Source organism: Triturus cristatus, chromosome 9, assembly GCF_964204655.1.
Source record: "Triturus cristatus chromosome 9, aTriCri1.1, whole genome shotgun sequence".
In the NCBI taxonomy this organism is placed as follows: Eukaryota; Metazoa; Chordata; class Amphibia; order Caudata; family Salamandridae; genus Triturus; species Triturus cristatus.
This window is the reverse complement of record NC_140592.1, coordinates 387890386-387912421: the sequence shown is the minus strand read 5'-3', so window position 1 is coordinate 387912421 and position 22036 is coordinate 387890386.

Here is a 22036-nt window from a genome sequence, read left to right as displayed (position 1 = left end):
AAAAAGTCTGTAATAATGGCAATTTTGGTCACATTGAGGCTTTAAAAAGTAGTTATTCAACATGAGGCACATTCCAAATGACATTTTGAATCAACTTTTCTACAGTCAAAAAAATCAATTTTCTGATGAAAAACGATGACCCGTGACCTGTCGAAATTTCTCCAGATGGTCAGGATTGGACATTTTTTAATGTTTAATTTTTTGAGTGTAAATGACTATTCCATGTAAATTATCACTTTTGGAACAAAATAAGTGTGTTTAGAGTCACTTTAATGCCTGAAATTGGTCGAAATAGAAGCTTCTGAATAGGAGAAAAAGTCTGTAATAATGGCAATTTTGGTCACATTGAGGCTTTAAAAAGTAGTTATTCAACATCAGACACATTCCATATGACATTTTGAATCAATTTTTCTACAGTCCAAAAAATCAATTGTCTGATGAAAAACGATGACCCGTGACCTGTCGAAATTTCTCCAGATGGTCAGAAATGGAAATTTTTCAATGTTTAATTTTTTGACTGCTAATGACTATTCCATGTAAATTATCACTTTTGGAACAAAAATAAGTGTGTTTAGAGTCACTTTAATGTCTGAAATTGGTTGAAATAGAAGCTTCTGAATAGGAGAAAAAGTCTGTAATAATGGCAATTTTGGTCACATTGAGGCTTTAAAAAGTAGTTATTCAACATGAGGCACACTCCAAATGACATTGTAAATACATTTTTCTACAGTCCAAAAATTCAATTTTCTGATGAAAAACGATGACCCGTGACCTGTCGAAATTTCTCCAGATGGTCAGAAATGGAAATTTTTTAATGTTTAATTTTTTGAGTGTAAATGACTATTCAATGTAAATTATCACTTTTGGAACAAAAATAAGTGTGTTTAGAGTCACTTTAATGCCTGAAATTGGTCGAAATAGAAGCTTCTGAATAGGAGAAAAAGTCTGTAATAATGGCAATTTTGGTCACATTGAGGCTTTAAAAAGTAGTTATTCAACATCAGACACATTCCAAATGACATTTTGAATCAATTTTTCTACAGTCCAAAAAATCAATTTTCTGATGAAAAACGATGACCCGTGACCTGTCGAAATTTCTCCAGATGGCCAGAAATGGAAATTTTTTAATGTTTAATTTTTTGACTGCTAATGACTATTCCATGTAAATTATCACTTTTGGAACAAAAATAAGTGTGTTTAGAGTCACTTTAATGCCTGAAATATGTCGAAATAGAAGCTTCTGAATAGGAGAAAAAGTCTGTAATAATGGCAATTTTGGTCACATTGAGGCTTGAAAAAGTAGTTATTCAACATCAGACACATTCCATATGACATTTTGAATCAATTATTCTACAGTCCAAAAAATCAATTTTCTGATGAAAAACGATGACCCGTGACCTGTCGAAATTTCTCCAGATGGTCAGAAATGGAAATTTTTCAATGTTTAATTTTTTGACTGCTAATGACTATTCCATGTAAATTATCACTTTTGGAACAAAAATAAGTGTGTTTAGAGTCACTTTAATGTCTGAAATTGGTTGAAATAGAAGCTTCTGAATAGGAGAAAAAGTCTGTAATAATGGCAATTTTGGTCACATTGAGGCTTTAAAAAGTAGTTATTCAACATGAGGCACACTCCAAATGACATTGTAAATACATTTTTCTACAGTCCAAAAATTCAATTTTCTGATGAAAAACGATGACCCGTGACCTGTCGAAATTTCTCCAGATGGTCAGAAATGGAAATTTTTTAATGTTTAATTTTTTGAGTGTAAATGACTATTCCATGTAAATTATCACTTTTGGAACAAAAATAAGTGTGTTTATAGTCACTTTAATGCCTGAAATTGGTTGGAATAGAAGCTTCTGAATAGGAGAAAAAGTCTGTAATAATGGCAATTTTGGTCACATTGAGGCTTTAAAAAGTAGTTATTCAACATGAGGCACATTCCAAATGACATTTTGAATCAATTTTTCTACAGTCAAAAAAAATCAATTGTCTGATGTAAAACGATGACCCGTGACCTGTCGAAATTTCTCCAGATGGTCAGAAATGGAAATTTTTTAATGTTTAATTTTTTTAGTGTAAATGACTATTCCATGTAAATTACCACTTTTGTAACAAAAATAGGTGTGTTTAGAGTCACTTTAATGCCTGAAATTGGTCGAAATAGAAGCTTCTGAATAGGAGAAAAAGTCTGTAATAATGGCAATTTTGGTCACATTGAGGCTTTAAAAAGTAGTTATTCAACATGAGGTACATTCCAAATGACATTTTGAATCAATTTTTCTACAGTCCAAAAAATCAATTTTCTGATGAAAAACGATGACCCGTGATCTGTCGAAATTTCTCCAGATGGTCAGAAATGGAAATTTTTTAATGTTTAAGTTTTTTGAGTGTAAATGACTATTCCATGTAAATTATCACTTTTGGAACAAAAATAAGTGTGTTTAGAGTCACTTTAATGTCTGAAATTGGTTGAAATAGAAGCTTCTGAATAGGAGAAAAAGTCTGTAATAATGGCAATTTTGGTCACATTGAGGCTTTAAAAAGTAGTTATTCAACATGAGGCACACTCCAAATGACATTGTAAATACATTTTTCTACAGTCCAAAAATTCAATTTTCTGATGAAAAACGATGACCCGTGACCTGTCGAAATTTCCCCAGATGGTCAGAAATGGAAATTTTTTAATGTTTAATTTTTTGAGTGTAAATGACTGTTCCATGTAAATTATCACTTTTGGAACAAAAATAAGTGTGTTTATAGTCACTTTAATGCCTGAAATTGGTCGGAATAGAAGCTTCTGAATAGGAGAAAAAGTCTGTAATAATGGCAATTTTGGTCACATTGAGGCTTTAAAAAGTAGTTATTCAACATGAGGCACATTCCAAATGACATTTTGAATCAATTTTTCTACAGTCAAAAAAAATCAATTTTCTGATGAAAAACGATGACCCGTGACCTGTCGAAATTTCTCCAGATGGTCAGAAATGGAAAGTTTTTAATGTTTAATTTTTTTAGTGTAAATGACTATTCCATGTAAATTATCACTTTTGGAACAAAAATAAGTGTGTTTAGAGTCACTTTAATGACTGAAATTGGTCCAAATAGAAGCTTCTGAATAGGAGAAAAAGTCTGTAATAATGGCAATTTTGGTCACATTGAGGATTGAAAAAGTAGTTATTCAACATGAGGCACATTCCAAATGACATTTTGAATCAATTTTTCTACAGTCCAAAAAATCAATTTTCTGATGAAAAACGATGACCCGTGATCTGTCGAAATTTCTCCAGATGGTCAGAAATGGAAATTTTTTAATGTTTAATTTTTTGAGTGTAAATGACTATTCCATGTAAATTATCACTTTTGGAACAAAAATAAGTGTGTTTAGAGTCACTTTAATGCCTGAAATTAGTTGAAATAGAAGCTTCTGAATAGGAGAAAAAGTCTGTAATAATGGCAATTTTGGTCACATTGAGGCTTTAAAAAGTAGTTATTCAACATGAGGCACACTCCAAATGACATTTTAAATACATTTTTCTACAGTCCAAAAAATCAATTTTCTGATGAAAAACGATGACACGTGACCTGTCAAAATTTCTCCAGATGGTCAGAAATGGAAATTTTGTAATGTTTAATTTTTTTAGTGTAAATGACTATTCCATGTAAATGATCACTTTTGGAACAAAAATAGGTGTGTTTAGAGTCACTTTAATGCCTGAAATTGGTCGAAATAGAAGCTTCTGAATAGGAGAAAAAGTCTGTAATAATGGCAATTTTGGTCACATTGAGGCTTTAAAAAGTAGTTATTCAACATGAGGTACATTCCAAATGACATTTTGAATCAATTTTTCTACAGTCCAAAAAATAAATTTTCTGATGAAAAACGATGACCCGTGATCTGTCGAAATTTCTCCAGATGGTCAGAAATATATATTTTTTTAATGTTTAATTTTTTGAGTGTAAATGACTATTCCATGTAAATTATCACTTTTGGAACAAAAATAAGTGTGTTTAGAGTCACTTTAATGCCTGAAATTGGTCGAAATAGAAGCTTCTGAATAGGAGAAAAAGTCTGTAATAATGGCAATTTTGGTCACATTGAGGCTTTAAAAAGTAGTTATTCAACATCAGACACATTCCAAATGACATTTTGAATCAATTTTTCTACAGTCCAAAAAATCAATTTTCTGATGAAAAACGATGACCCGTGACCTGTCGAAATTTCTCCAGATGGTCAGAAATGGAAATTTTGTAATGTTTAATTTTTTTTGTGTAAATGACTATTCCATGTAAATGATCGCTTTTGGAACAAAAATAGGTGTGTTTAGAGTCACTTTAATGCCTGAAATTGGTCGAAATAGAAGCTTCTGAATAGGAGAAAAAGTCTGTAATAATGGCAATTTTGGTCACATTGAGGCTTTAAAAAGTAGTTATTCAACATGAGGTACATTCCAAATGACATTTTGAATCAATTTTTCTACAGTCCAAAAAATCAATTTTCTGATGAAAAACGATGACCCGTGATCTGTCGAAATTTCTCCAGATGGTCAGAAATGGAAATTTTTATAATGTTAAATTTTTTGAGTGTAAATGACTATTCCATGTAAATTATCACTTTTGGAACAAAAATAAGTGTGTTTAGAGTCACTTTAATGCCTGAAATTGGTCGAAATAGAAGCTTCTGAATAGGAGAAAAAGTCTGTAATAATGGCAATTTTGGTCACATTGAGGCTTTAAAAAGTAGTTATTCAACATCAGACACATTCCAAATGACATTTTGAATCAATTTTTCTACAGTCCAAAAAATCAATTTTCTGATGAAAAACGATGACCCGTGACCTGTCAAAATTTCTCCAGATGGTCAGAAATGGAAATTTTTTAATGTTTAATTTTTTGAGTGTAAATGACTATTCCATGTAAATTATCACTTTTGGAACAAAAATAAGTGTGTTTATAGTCACTTTAATGCCTGAAATTGGTCGGAATAGAAGCTTCTGAATAGGAGAAAAAGTCTGTAATAATGGCAATTTTGGTCACATTGAGGTTTTAAAAAGTAGTTATTCAACATCAGACACATTCCATATGACATTTTGAATCAATTTTTCTACAGTCCAAAAAATCAATTTTCTGATGAAAAACGATGACCCGTGACCTGTCGAAATTTCTCCAGATGGTCAGAAATGGAAATTTTTTAATGTTTAATTTTTTGACTGCTAATGACTATTCCCTGTAAATTATCACTTTTGGAACAAAAATAAGTGTGTTTAGAGTCACTTTAATGCCTGAAATTGGTCGAAATAGAAGCTTCTGAATAGGAGAAAAAGTCTGTAATAATGGCAATTTTGGTCACATTGAGGCTTTAAAAAGTAGTTATTCAACATGAGGCACATTCCAAATGACATTTTGAATCAACTTTTCTACAGTCAAAAAAATCAATTTTCTGATGAAAAACGATGACCCGTGACCTGTCGAAATTTCTCCAGATGGTCAGGATTGGAAATTTTTTAATGTTTAATTTTTTGAGTGTAAATGACTATTCCATGTAAATTATCACTTTTGGAACAAAAATAAGTGTGTTTAGAGTCACTTTAATGCCTGAAATTGGTCGAAATAGAAGCTTCTGAATAGGAGAAAAAGTCTGTAATAATGGCAATTTTGGTCACATTGAGGCTTTAAAAAGTAGTTATTCAACATCAGACACATTCCAAATGACATTTTGAATCAATTTTTCTACAGTCCAAAAAATCAATTTTCTGATGAAAAACGATGACCCGTGACCTGTCGAAATTTCTCCAGATGGTCAGAAATGGAAATTTTTTAATGTTTAATTTTTTGACTGCTAATGACTATTCCATGTAAATTATCACTTTTGGAACAAAAATAAGTGTGTTTAGAGTCACTTTAATGCCTGAAATTGGTCGAAATAGAAGCTTCTGAATAGGAGAAAAAGTCTGTAATAATGGCAATTTTGGTCACATTGAGGCTTTAAAAAGTAGTTATTCAACATCAGACACATTCCATATGACATTTTGAATCAATTTTTCTACAGTCCAAAAAATCAATTGTCTGATGAAAAACGATGACCCGTGACCTGTCGAAATTTCTCCAGATGGTCAGAAATGGAAATTTTTCAATGTTTAATTTTTTGACTGCTAATGACTATTCCATGTAAATTATCACTTTTGGAACAAAAATAAGTGTGTTTAGAGTCACTTTAATGTCTGAAATTGGTTGAAATAGAAGCTTCTGAATAGGAGAAAAAGTCTGTAATAATGGCAATTTTGGTCACATTGAGGCTTTAAAAAGTAGTTATTCAACATGAGGCACACTCCAAATGACATTGTAAATACATTTTTCTACAGTCCAAAAATTCAATTTTCTGATGAAAAACGATGACCCGTGACCTGTCGAAATTTCTCCAGATGGTCAGAAATGGAAATTTTTTAATGTTTAATTTTTTGAGTGTAAATGACTATTCAATGTAAATTATCACTTTTGGAACAAAAATAAGTGTGTTTAGAGTCACTTTAATGCCTGAAATTGGTCGAAATAGAAGCTTCTGAATAGGAGAAAAAGTCTGTAATAATGGCAATTTTGGTCACATTGAGGCTTTAAAAAGTAGTTATTCAACATCAGACACATTCCAAATGACATTTTGAATCAATTTTTCTACAGTCCAAAAAATCAATTTTCTGATGAAAAACGATGACCCGTGACCTGTCGAAATTTCTCCAGATGGTCAGAAATGGAAATTTTTTAATGTTTAATTTTTTGAGTGTAAATGACTATTCCCTGTAAATTATCACTTTTGGAACAAAAATAAGTGTGTTTAGAGTCACTTTAATGCCTGAAATTGGTCGAAATAGAAGCTTCTGAATAGGAGAAAAAGTCTGTAATAATGGCAATTTTGGTCACATTGAGGCTTTAAAAAGTAGTTATTCAACATGAGGCACATTCCAAATGACATTTTGAATCAACTTTTCTACAGTCAAAAAAATCAATTTTCTGATGAAAAACGATGACCCGTGACCTGTCGAAATTTCTCCAGATGGTCAGGATTGGAAATTTTTTAATGTTTAATTTTTTGAGTGTAAATGACTATTCCATGTAAATTATCACTTTTGGAACAAAAATAAGTGTGTTTAGAGTCACTTTAATGCCTGAAATTGGTCGAAATAGAAGCTTCTGAATAGGAGAAAAAGTCTGTAATAATGGCAATTTTGGTCACATTGAGGCTTTAAAAAGTAGTTATTCAACATCAGACACATTCCATATGACATTTTGAATCAATTTTTCTACAGTCCAAAAAATCAATTGTCTGATGAAAAACGATGACCCGTGACCTGTCGAAATTTCTCCAGATGGTCAGAAATGGAAATTTTTCAATGTTTAATTTTTTGACTGCTAATGACTATTCCATGTAAATTATCACTTTTGGAACAAAAATAAGTGTGTTTAGAGTCACTTTAATGTCTGAAATTGGTTGAAATAGAAGCTTCTGAATAGGAGAAAAAGTCTGTAATAATGGCAATTTTGGTCACATTGAGGCTTTAAAAAGTAGTTATTCAACATGAGGCACACTCCAAATGACATTGTAAATACATTTTTCTACAGTCCAAAAATTCAATTTTCTGATGAAAAACGATGACCCGTGACCTGTCGAAATTTCTCCAGATGGTCAGAAATGGAAATTTTTTAATGTTTAATTTTTTGAGTGTAAATGACTATTCAATGTAAATTATCACTTTTGGAACAAAAATAAGTGTGTTTAGAGTCACTTTAATGCCTGAAATTGGTCGAAATAGAAGCTTCTGAATAGGAGAAAAAGTCTGTAATAATGGCAATTTTGGTCACATTGAGGCTTTAAAAAGTAGTTATTCAACATCAGACACATTCCAAATGACATTTTGAATCAATTTTTCTACAGTCCAAAAAATCAATTTTCTGATGAAAAACGATGACCCGTGACCTGTCGAAATTTCTCCAGATGGTCAGAAATGGAAATTTTTTAATGTTTAATTTTTTGACTGCTAATGACTATTCCATGTAAATTATCACTTTTGGAACAAAAATAAGTGTGTTTAGAGTCACTTTAATGCCTGAAATATGTCGAAATAGAAGCTTCTGAATAGGAGAAAAAGTCTGTAATAATGGCAATTTTGGTCACATTGAGGCTTGAAAAAGTAGTTATTCAACATCAGACACATTCCATATGACATTTTGAATCAATTTTTCTACAGTCCAAAAAATCAATTTTCTGATGAAAAACGATCACCCGTGACCTGTCGAAATTTCTCCAGATGGTCAGAAATGGAAATTTTTCAATGTTTAATTTTTTGACTGCTAATGACTATTCCATGTAAATTATCACTTTTGGAACAAAAATAAGTGTGTTTAGAGTCACTTTAATGTCTGAAATTGGTTGAAATAGAAGCTTCTGAATAGGAGAAAAAGTCTGTAATAATGGCAATTTTGGTCACATTGAGGCTTTAAAAAGTAGTTATTCAACATGAGGCACACTCCAAATGACATTGTAAATACATTTTTCTACAGTCCAAAAATTCAATTTTCTGATGAAAAACGATGACCCGTGACCTGTCGAAATTTCTCCAGATGGTCAGAAATGGAAATTTTTTAATGTTTAATTTTTTGAGTGTAAATGACTATTCCATGTAAATTATCACTTTTGGAACAAAAATAAGTGTGTTTATAGTCACTTTAATGCCTGAAATTGGTTGGAATAGAAGCTTCTGAATAGGAGAAAAAGTCTGTAATAATGGCAATTTTGGTCACATTGAGGCTTTAAAAAGTAGTTATTCAACATGAGGCACATTCCAAATGACATTTTGAATCAATTTTTCTACAGTCAAAAAAAATCAATTTTCTGATGAAAAACGATGACCCGTGACCTGTCGAAATTTCTCCAGATGGTCAGAAATGGAAATTTTTTAATGTTTAATTTTTTTAGTGTAAATGACTATTCCATGTAAATTACCACTTTTGTAACAAAAATAGGTGTGTTTAGAGTCACTTTAATGCCTGAAATTGGTCAAAATAGAAGCTTCTGAATAGGAGAAAAAGTCTGTAATAATGGCAATTTTGGTCACATTGAGGCTTTAAAAAGTAGTTATTCAACATGAGGTACATTCCAAATGACATTTTGAATCAATTTTTCTACAGTCCAAAAAATCAATTTTCTGATGAAAAACGATGACCCGTGATCTGTCGAAATTTCTCCAGATGGTCAGAAATGGAAATTTTTTAATGTTTAAGTTTTTTGAGTGTAAATGACTATTCCATGTAAATTATCACTTTTGGAACAAAAATAAGTGTGTTTAGAGTCACTTTAATGTCTGAAATTGGTTGAAATAGAAGCTTCTGAATAGGAGAAAAAGTCTGTAATAGTGGCAATTTTGGTCACATTGAGGCTTTAAAAAGTAGTTATTCAACATGAGGCACACTCCAAATGACATTGTAAATACATTTTTCTACAGTCCAAAAATTCAATTTTCTGATGAAAAACGATGACCCGTGACCTGTCGAAATTTCCCCAGATGGTCAGAAATGGAAATTTTTTAATGTTTAATTTTTTGAGTGTAAATGACTGTTCCATGTAAATTATCACTTTTGGAACAAAAATAAGTGTGTTTATAGTCACTTTAATGCCTGAAATTGGTCGGAATAGAAGCTTCTGAATAGGAGAAAAAGTCTGTAATAATGGCAATTTTGGTCACATTGAGGCTTTAAAAAGTAGTTATTCAACATGAGGCACATTCCAAATGACATTTTGAATCAATTTTTCTACAGTCAAAAAAAATCAATTTTCTGATGAAAAACGATGACCCGTGACCTGTCGAAATTTCTCCAGATGGTCAGAAATGGAAAGTTTTTAATGTTTAATTTTTTTAGTGTAAATGACTATTCCATGTAAATTATCACTTTTGGAACAAAAATAAGTGTGTTTAGAGTCACTTTAATGCCTGAAATTAGTTGAAATAGAAGCTTCTGAATAGGAGAAAAAGTCTGTAATAATGGCAATTTTGGTCACATTGAGGCTTTAAAAAGTAGTTATTCAACATGAGGCACACTCCAAATGACATTTTAAATACATTTTTCTACAGTCCAAAAAATCAATTTTCTGATGAAAAACGATGACACGTGACCTGTCAAAATTTCTCCAGATGGTCAGAAATGGAAATTTTGTAATGTTTAATTTTTTTAGTGTAAATGACTATTCCATGTAAATGATCACTTTTGGAACAAAAATAGGTGTGTTTAGAGTCACTTTAATGCCTGAAATTGGTCGAAATAGAAGCTTCTGAATAGGAGAAAAAGTCTGTAATAATGGCAATTTTGGTCACATTGAGGCTTTAAAAAGTAGTTATTCAACATGAGGTACATTCCAAATGACATTTTGAATCAATTTTTCTACAGTCCAAAAAATAAATTTTCTGATGAAAAACGATGACCCGTGATCTGTCGAAATTTCTCCAGATGGTCAGAAATATATATTTTTTTAATGTTTAATTTTTTGAGTGTAAATGACTATTCCATGTAAATTATCACTTTTGGAACAAAAATAAGTGTGTTTAGAGTCACTTTAATGCCTGAAATTGGTCGAAATAGAAGCTTCTGAATAGGAGAAAAAGTCTGTAATAATGGCAATTTTGGTCACATTGAGGCTTTAAAAAGTAGTTATTCAACATCAGACACATTCCAAATGACATTTTGAATCAATTTTTCTACAGTCCAAAAAATCAATTTTCTGATGAAAAACGATGACCCGTGACCTGTCGAAATTTCTCCAGATGGTCAGAAATGGAAATTTTTTAATGTTTAATTTTTTGACTGCTAATGACTATTCCATGTAAATTATCACTTTTGGAACAAAAATAAGTGTGTTTAGAGTCACTTTAATGCCTGAAATTGGTCGAAATAGAAGCTTCTGAATAGGAGAAAAAGTCTGTAATAATGGCAATTTTGGTCACATTGAGGCTTTAAAAAGTAGTTATTCAACATCAGACACATTCCATATGACATTTTGAATCAATTTTTCTACAGTCCAAAAAATCAATTTTCTGATGAAAAACGATAACCCGTGACCTGTCGAAATTTCTCCAGATGGTCAGGATTGGAAATTTTTTAATGTTTAATTTTTTGAGTGTAAATGACTATTCCATGTAAATTATCACTTTTGGAACAACAATAAGTGTGTTTAGAGTCACTTTAATGCCTGAAATTGGTCGAAATAGAAGCTTCTGAATAGGAGAAAAAGTCTGTAATAATGGCAATTTTGGTCACATTGAGGCTTTAAAAAGTAGTTATTCAACATCAGACACATTCCAAATGACATTTTGAATCAATTTTTCTACAGTCCAAAAAAATCAATTTTCTGATGTAAAACGATGACCCGTGACCTGTCGAAATTTCTCCAGATGGTCAGAAATGGAAATTTTTTAATGTTTAATTTTTTGACTGCTAATGACTATTCCATGTAAATTATCACTTTTGGAACAAAAATAAGAGTGTTTAGAGTCACTTTAATGCCTGAAATTGGTCGAAATAGAAGCTTCTGAATAGGAGAAAAAGTCTATAATAATGGCAATTTTGGTCACATTGAGGCTTTAAAAAGTAGTTATTCAACATCAGACACATTCCATATGACATTTTGAATCAATTTTTCTACAGTCCAAAAAATCAATTTTCTGATGAAAAACGATGACCCGTGACCTGTCGAAATTTCTCCAGATGGTCAGAAATGGAAATTTTTTAATGTTTAATTTTTTGACTGCTAATGACTATTCCCTGTAAATTATCACTTTTGGAACAAAAATAAGTGTGTTTAGAGTCACTTTAATGCCTGAAATTGGTCGAAATAGAAGCTTCTGAATAGGAGAAAAAGTCTGTAATAATGGCAATTTTGGTCACATTGAGGCTTTAAAAAGTAGTTATTCAACATGAGGCACATTCCAAATGACATTTTGAATCAACTTTTCTACAGTCCAAAAAATCTATTTTCTGATGAAAAACGGTGACCCGTGACCTGTCGAAATTTCTCCAGATGGTCAGGATTGGAAATTTTTTTATGTTTAATTTTTTGAGTGTAAATGACTATTCCATGTAAATTATCACTTTTGGAACAAAAATAAGTGTGTTTAGAGTCACTTTAATGCCTGAAATTGGTCGAAATAGAAGCTTCTGAATAGGAGAAAAAGTCTGTAATAATGGCAATTTTGGTCACATTGAGGCTTTAAAAAGTAGTTATTCAACATCAGACACATTCCAAATGACATTTTGAATAAATTTTTCTACAGTCCAAAAAATCAATTTTCTGATGAAAAACGATGACCCGTGACCTGTCAAAATTTCTCCAGATGGTCAGAAATGGAAATTTTTTAATGTTTATTTTTTTGACTGCTAATGACTATTCCATGTAAATTATCACTTTTGGAACAAAAATAAGTGTGTTTAGAGTCACTTTAATGCCTGAAATTGCTCGAAATAGAAGCTTCTGAATAGGAGAAAAAGTCTGTAATAATGGCAATTTTGGTCACATTGAGGCTTTAAAAAGTAGTTATTCAAAATGAGGCACACTCCAAATGACATTTTAAATACATTTTTCTACAGTCCAAAAAATCAATTTTCTGATGAAAAACGATGACCCGTGACCTGTCGAAATTTCTCCAGATGGTCAGAAATGGAAATTTTTCAATGTTTAATTTTTTGACTGCTAATGACTATTCCATGTAAATTATCACTTTTGGAACAAAAATAAGTGTGTTTAGAGTGACTTTAATGTCTGAAATTGGTTGAAATAGAAGCTTCTGAATAGGAGAAAAAGTCTGTAATAATGGCAATTTTGGTCACATTGAGGCTTTAAAAAGTAGTTATTCAACATGAGGCACACTCCAAATGACATTGTAAATACATTTTTCTACAGTCCAAAAATTCAATTTTCTGATGAAAAACGATGACCCGTGACCTGTCGAAATTTCTCCAGATGGTCAGAAATGGAAATTTTTTAATGTTTAATTTTTTGAGTGTAAATGACTATTCCATGTAAATTATCACTTTTGGAACAAAAATAAGTGTGTTTAGAGTCACTTTAATGCCTGAAATTAGTTGAAATAGAAGCTTCTGAATAGGAGAAAAAGTCTGTAATAATGGCAATTTTGGTCACATTGAGGCTTTAAAAAGTAGTTATTCAACATGAGGCACACTCCAAATGACATTTTAAATACATTTTTCTACAGTCCAAAAAATCAATTTTCTGATGAAAAACGATGACACGTGACCTGTCGAAATTTCTCCAGATGGTCAGAAATGGAAATTTTGTAATGTTTAATTTTTTTTAGTGTAAATGACTATTCCATGTAAATGATCACTTTTGGAACAAAAATAGGTGTGTTTAGAGTCACTTTAATGCCTGAAATTGGTCGAAATAGAAGCTTCTGAATAGGAGAAAAAGTCTGTAATAATGGCAATTTTGGTCACATTGAGGCTTTAAAAAGTAGTTATTCAACATGAGGTACATTCCAAATGACATTTTGAATCAATTTTTCTACAGTCCAAAAAATCAATTTTCTGATGAAAAACGATGACCCGTGATCTGTCGAAATTTCTCCAGATGGTCAGAAATATAATTTTTTTTAATGTTTAATTTTTTGAGTGTAAATGACTATTCCATGTAAATTATCACTTTTGGAACAAAAATAAGTGTGTTTAGAGTCACTTTAATGCCTGAAATTGGTCGAAATAGAAGCTTCTGAATAGGAGAAAAAGTCTGTAATAATGGCAATTTTGGTCACATTGAGGCTTTAAAAAGTAGTTATTCAACATCAGACACATTCCAAATGACATTTTTAATCAATTTTTCTACAGTCCAAAAAATCAATTTTCTGATGAAAAACGATGACCCGTGACCTGTCGAAATTTCTCCAGATGGTCAGGATTGGAAATTTTTTAATGTTTAATTTTTTGAGTGTAAATGACTATTCCATGTAAATTATCACTTTTGGAACAAAAATAAGTGTGTTTAGAGACACTTTAATGCCTGAAATTGGTCGAAATAGAAGCTTCTGAATAGGAGAAAAAGTCTGTAATAATGGCAATTTTGGTCACATTGAGGCTTTAAAAAGTAGTTATTCAACATGAGGCACACTCCAAATGACATTTTAAATACATTTTTCTACAGTCCAAAAAATCAATTTTCTGATGAAAAACGATGACACGTGACCTGTCGAAATTTCTCCAGATGGTCAGAAATGGAAATTTTGTAATGTTTAATTTTTTGAGTGTAAATGACTATTCCATGTAAATGATCACTTTTGGAACAAAAATAGGTGTGTTTAGAGTCACTTTAATGCCTGAAATTGGTCGAAATAGAAGCTTCTGAATAGGAGAAAAAGTCTGTAATAATGGCAATTTTGGTCACATTGAGGCTTTAAAAAGTAGTTATTCAACATGAGGTACATTCCAAATGACATTTTGAATCAATTTTTCTACAGTCCAAAAAATCAATTTTCTGATGAAAAACGATGACCCGTGACCTGTCGAAATTTCTCCAGATGGTCAGGATTGGAAATTTTTTAATGTTTAATTTTTTGAGTGTAAATGACTATTCCATGTAAATTATCACTTTTGGAACAAAAATAAGTGTGTTTAGAGACACTTTAATGCCTGAAATTGGTCGAAATAGAAGCTTCTGAATAGGAGAAAAAGTCTGTAATAATGGCAATTTTGGTCACATTGAGGCTTTAAAAAGTAGTTATTCAACATCAGACACATTCCAAATGACATTTTGAATCAATTTTTCTACAGTCCAAAAAATCAATTTTCTGATGAAAAACGATGACCCGTGACCTGTCGAAATTTCTCCAGATGGTCAGAAATGGAAATTTTTTAATGTTTAATTTTTTGACTGCTAATGACTATTCCATGTAAATTATCACTTTTGGAACAAAAATAAGTGTGTTTAGAGTCACTTTAATGCCTGAAATTGGTCGAAATAGAAGCTTCTGAATAGGAGAAAAAGTCTGTAATAATGGCAATTTTGGTCACATTGAGGCTTTAAAAAGTAGTTATTCAACATCAGACACATTCCATATGACATTTTGAATCAATTTTTCTACAGTCCAAAAAATCAATTTTCTGATGAAAAACGATAACCCGTGACCTGTCGAAATTTCTCCAGATGGTCAGGATTGGAAATTTTTTAATGTTTAATTTTTTGAGTGTAAATGACTATTCCATGTAAATTATCACTTTTGGAACAACAATAAGTGTGTTTAGAGTCACTTTAATGCCTGAAATTGGTCGAAATAGAAGCTTCTGAATAGGAGAAAAAGTCTGTAATAATGGCAATTTTGGTCACATTGAGGCTTTAAAAAGTAGTTATTCAACATCAGACACATTCCAAATGACATTTTGAATCAATTTTTCTACAGTCCAAAAAAATCAATTTTCTGATGTAAAACGATGACCCGTGACCTGTCGAAATTTCTCCAGATGGTCAGAAATGGAAATTTTTTAATGTTTAATTTTTTGACTGCTAATGACTATTCCATGTAAATTATCACTTTTGGAACAAAAATAAGAGTGTTTAGAGTCACTTTAATGCCTGAAATTGGTCGAAATAGAAGCTTCTGAATAGGAGAAAAAGTCTATAATAATGGCAATTTTGGTCACATTGAGGCTTTAAAAAGTAGTTATTCAACATCAGACACATTCCATATGACATTTTGAATCAATTTTTCTACAGTCCAAAAAATCAATTTTCTGATGAAAAACGATGACCCGTGACCTGTCGAAATTTCTCCAGATGGTCAGAAATGGAAATTTTTTAATGTTTAATTTTTTGACTGCTAATGACTATTCCCTGTAAATTATCACTTTTGGAACAAAAATAAGTGTGTTTAGAGTCACTTTAATGCCTGAAATTGGTCGAAATAGAAGCTTCTGAATAGGAGAAAAAGTCTGTAATAATGGCAATTTTGGTCACATTGAGGCTTTAAAAAGTAGTTATTCAACATGAGGCACATTCCAAATGACATTTTGAATCAACTTTTCTACAGTCCAAAAAATCTATTTTCTGATGAAAAACGGTGACCCGTGACCTGTCGAAATTTCTCCAGATGGTCAGGATTGGAAATTTTTTTATGTTTAATTTTTTGAGTGTAAATGACTATTCCATGTAAATTATCACTTTTGGAACAAAAATAAGTGTGTTTAGAGTCACTTTAATGCCTGAAATTGGTCGAAATAGAAGCTTCTGAATAGGAGAAAAAGTCTGTAATAATGGCAATTTTGGTCACATTGAGGCTTTAAAAAGTAGTTATTCAACATCAGACACATTCCAAATGACATTTTGAATAAATTTTTCTACAGTCCAAAAAATCAATTTTCTGATGAAAAACGATGACCCGTGACCTGTCAAAATTTCTCCAGATGGTCAGAAATGGAAATTTTTTAATGTTTAATTTTTTGACTGCTAATGACTATTCCATGTAAATTATCACTTTTGGAACAAAAATAAGTGTGTTTAGAGTCACTTTAATGCCTGAAATTGCTCGAAATAGAAGCTTCTGAATAGGAGAAAAAGTCTGTAATAATGGCAATTTTGGTCACATTGAGGCTTTAAAAAGTAGTTATTCAAAATGAGGCACACTCCAAATGACATTTTAAATACATTTTTCTACAGTCCAAAAAATCAATTTTCTGATGAAAAACGATGACCCGTGACCTGTCGAAATTTCTCCAGATGGTCAGAAATGGAAATTTTTCAATGTTTAATTTTTTGACTGCTAATGACTATTCCATGTAAATTATCACTTTTGGAACAAAAATAAGTGTGTTTAGAGTGACTTTAATGTCTGAAATTGGTTGAAATAGAAGCTTCTGAATAGGAGAAAAAGTCTGTAAAAATGGCAATTTTGGTCACATTGAGGCTTTAAAAAGTAGTTATTCAACATGATACACACTCCAAATGACATTGTAAATACATTTTTCTACAGTCCAAAAATTCAATTTTCTGATGAAAAACGATGACCCGTGACCTGTCGAAATTTCTCCAGATGGTCAGAAATGGAAATTTTTTAATGTTTAATTTTTTGAGTGTAAATGACTATTCCATGTAAATTATCACTTTTGGAACAAAAATAAGTGTGTTTATAGTCACTTTAATGCCTTAAATTGGTCGGAATAGAAGCTTCTGAATAGGAGAAAAAGTCTGTAATAATGGCAATTTTGGTCACATTGAGGCTTTAAAAAGTAGTTATTCAACATCAGACACATTCCAAATGACATTTTGAATCAATTTTTCTACAGTCCAAAAAATCAATTTTCTGATGAAAAACGATGACCCGTGACCTGTCGAAATTTCTCCAGATGGTCAGAAATGGAAATTTTTTAATGTTTAATTTTTTGACTGCTAATGACTATTCCATGTAAATTATCACTTTTGGAACAAAAATAAGTGTGTTTAGAGTCACTTTAATGCCTGAAATTGGTCGAAATAGAAGCTTCTGAATAGGAGAAAAAGTCTGTAATAATGGCAATTTTGGTCACATTGAGGCTTTAAAAAGTAGTTATTCAACATGAGGCACATTCCAAATGACATTTTGAATCAATTTTTCTACAGTCAAAAAAAATCAATTTTCTGATGAAAAACGATGACCCGTGACCTGTCGAATTTTCTCCAGATGGTCAGAAATGGAAATTTTTTAATGTTTAATTTTTTGAGTGTAAATGACTATTCCATGTAAATTATCACTTTTGGAACAAAAATAAGTGTGTTTAGAGTCACTTTAATGCCTGAAATTAGTTGAAATAGAAGCTTCTGAATAGGAGAAAAAGTCTGTAATAATGGCAATTTTGGTCACATTGAGGCTTTAAAAAGTAGTTATTCAACATGAGGCACACTCCAAATGACATTTTAAATACATTTTTCTACAGTCCAAAAAATCAATTTTCTGATGAAAAACGATGACACGTGACCTGTCGAAATTTCTCCAGATGGTCAGAAATGGAAATTTTGTAATGTTTAATTTTTTTAGTGTAAATGACTATTCCATGTAAATGATCACTTTTGGAACAAAAATAGGTGTGTTTAGAGTCACTTTAATGCCTGAAATTGGTCGAAATAGAAGCTTCTGAATAGGAGAAAAAGTCTGTAATAATGGCAATTTTGGTCACATTGAGGCTTTAAAAAGTAGTTATTCAACATGAGGTACATTCCAAATGACATTTTGAATCAATTTTTCTACAGTCCAAAAAATCAATTTTCTGATGAAAAACGATGACCCGTGATCTGTCGAAATTTCTCCAGATGGTCAGAAATATAATTTTTTTTAATGTTTAATTTTTTGAGTGTAAATGACTATTCCATGTAAATTATCACTTTTGGAACAAAAATAAGTGTGTTTAGAGTCACTTTAATGCCTGAAATTGGTCGAAATAGAAGCTTCTGAATAGGAGAAAAAGTCTGTAATAATGGCAATTTTGGTCACATTGAGGCTTTAAAAAGTAGTTATTCAACATCAGACACATTCCAAATGAAATTTTGAATCAATTTTTCTACAGTCCAAAAAATCAATTTTCTGATGAAAAACGATGACCCGTGACCTGTCGAAATTTCTCCAGATGGTCAGGATTGGAAATTTTTTAATGTTTAATTTTTTGAGTGTAAATGACTATTCCATGTAAATTATCACTTTTGGAACAAAAATAAGTGTGTTTAGAGACACTTTAATGCCTGAAATTGGTCGAAATAGAAGCTTCTGAATAGGAGAAAAAGTCTGTAATAATGGCAATTTTGGTCACATTGAGGCTTTAAAAAGTAGTTATTCAACATGAGGCACACTCCAAATGACATTTTAAATACATTTTTCTACAGTCCAAAAAATCAATTTTCTGATGAAAAACGATGACACGTGACCTGTCGAAATTTCTCCAGATGGTCAGAAATGGAAATTTTGTAATGTTTAATTTTTTTAGTGTAAATGACTATTCCATGTAAATGATCACTTTTGGAACAAAAATAGGTGTGTTTAGAGTCACTTTAATGCCTGAAATTGGTCGAAATAGAAGCTTCTGAATAGGAGAAAAAGTCTGTAATAATGGCAATTTTGGTCACATTGAGGCTTTAAAAACTAGTTATTCAACATGAGGTACATTCCAAATGACATTTTGAATCAATTTTTCTACAGTCCAAAAAATAAATTTTCTGATGAAAAACGATGACCCGTGATCTGTCGAAATTTCTCCAGATGGTCAGAAATATATATTTTTTTAATGTTTAATTTTTTGAGTGTAAATGACTATTCCATGTAAATTATCACTTTTGGAACAAAAATAAGTGTGTTTAGAGTCACTTTAATGCCTGAAATTGGTCGAAATAGAAGCTTCTGAATAGGAGAAAAAGTCTGTAATAATGGCAATTTTGGTCACATTGAGGCTTTAAAAAGTAGTTATTCAACATCAGACACATTCCAAATGACATTTTGAATCAATTTTTCTACAGTCCAAAAAATCAATTTTCTGATGAAAAACGATGACCCGTGACCTGTCGAAATTTCTCCAGATGGTCAGGATTGGAAATTTTTTAATGTTTAATTTTTTGAGTGTAAATGACTATTCCATGTAAATTATCACTTTTGGAACAAAAATAAGTGTGTTTAGAGACACTTTAATGCCTGAAATTGGTCGAAATAGAAGCTTCTGAATAGGAGAAAAAGTCTGTAATAATGGCAATTTTGGTCACATTGAGGCTTTAAAAAGTAGTTATTCAACATCAGACACATTCCAAATGACATTTTGAATCAATTTTTCTACAGTCCAAAAAATCAATTTTCTGATGAAAAACGATGACCCGTGACCTGTCGAAATTTCTCCAGATGGTCAGAAATGGAAATTTTTTAATGTTTAATTTTTTGACTGCTAATGACTATTCCATGTAAATTATCACTTTTGGAACAAAAATAAGTGTGTTTAGAGTCACTTTAATGCCTGAAATTGGTCGAAATAGAAGCTTCTGAATAGGAGAAAAAGTCTGTAATAATGGCAATTTTGGTCACATTGAGGCTTTAAAAAGTATTTATTCAACATCAGACACATTCCATATGACATTTTGAATCAATTTTTCTACAGTCCAAAAAATCAATTTTCTGATGAAAAACGATAACCCGTGACCTGTCGAAATTTCTCCAGATGGTCAGGATTGGAAATTTTTTAATGTTTAATTTTTTGAGTGTAAATGACTATTCCATGTAAATTATCACTTTTGGAACAACAATAAGTGTGTTTAGAGTCACTTTAATGCCTGAAATTGGTCGAAATAGAAGCTTCTGAATAGGAGAAAAAGTCTGTAATAATGGCAATTTTGGTCACATTGAGGCTTTAAAAAGTAGTTATTCAACATCAGACACATTCCAAATGACATTTTGAATCAATTTTTCTACAGTCCAAAAAATCAATTTTCTGATGAAAAACGATGACCCGTGACCTGTCGAAATTTCTCCAGATGGTCAGAAATGGAAATTTTTTAATGTTTAATTTTTTGACTGCTAATGACTATTCCATGTAAATTATCACTTTTGGAACAAAAATAAGAGTGTTTAGAGTCACTTTAATGCCTGAAATTGGTCGAAATAGAAGCTTCTGAATAGGAGAAAAAGTCTATAATAATGGCAATTTTGGTCACATTGAGGCTTTAAAAAGTAGTTATTCAACATCAGACACATTCCATATGACATTTTGAATCAATTTTTCTACAGTCCAAAAAATCAATTTTCTGATGAAAAACGATGACCCGTGACCTGTCGAAATTTCTCCAGATGGTCAGAAATGGAAATTTTTTAATGTTTAATTTTTTGACTGCTAATGACTATTCCCTGTAAATTATCACTTTTGGAACAAAAATAAGTGTGTTTAGAGTCACTTTAATGCCTGAAATTGGTCGAAATAGAAGCTTCTGAATAGGAGAAAAAGTCTGTAATAATGGCAATTTTGGTCACATTGAGGCTTTAAAAAGTAGTTATTCAACATGAGGCACATTCCAAATGACATTTTGAATCAACTTTTCTACAGTCCAAAAAATCTATTTTCTGATGAAAAACGGTGACCCGTGACCTGTCGAAATTTCTCCAGATGGTCAGGATTGGAAATTTTTTTATGTTTAATTTTTTGAGTGTAAATGACTATTCCATGTAAATTATCACTTTTGGAACAAAAATAAGTGTGTTTAGAGTCACTTTAATGCCTGAAATTGGTCGAAATAGAAGCTTCTGAATAGGAGAAAAAGTCTGTAATAATGGCAATTTTGGTCACATTGAGGCTTTAAAAAGTAGTTATTCAACATCAGACACATTCCAAATGACATTTTGAATAAATTTTTCTACAGTCCAAAAAATCAATTTTCTGATGAAAAACGATGACCCGTGACCTGTCGAAATTTCTCCAGATGGTCAGAAATGGAAATTTTTTAATGTTTAATTTTTTGACTGCTAATGACTATTCCATGTAAATTATCACTTTTGGAACAAAAATAAGTGTGTTTAGAGTCACTTTAATGCCTGAAATTGCTCGAAATAGAAGCTTCTGAATAGGAGAAAAAGTCTGTAATAATGGCAATTTTGGTCACATTGAGGCTTTAAAAAGTAGTTATTCAAAATGAGGCACACTCCAAATGACATTTTAAATACATTTTTCTACAGTCCAAAAAATCAATTTTCTGATGAAAAACGATGACCCGTGACCTGTCGAAATTTCTCCAGATGGTCAGAAATGGAAATTTTTCAATGTTTAATTTTTTGACTGCTAATGACTATTCCATGTAAATTATCACTTTTGGAACAAAAATAAGTGTGTTTAGAGTGACTTTAATGTCTGAAATTGGTTGAAATAGAAGCTTCTGAATAGGAGAAAAAGTCTGTAATAATGGCAATTTTGGTCACATTGAGGCTTTAAAAAGTAGTTATTCAACATGAGGCACACTCCAAATGACATTGTAAATACATTTTTCTACAGTCCAAA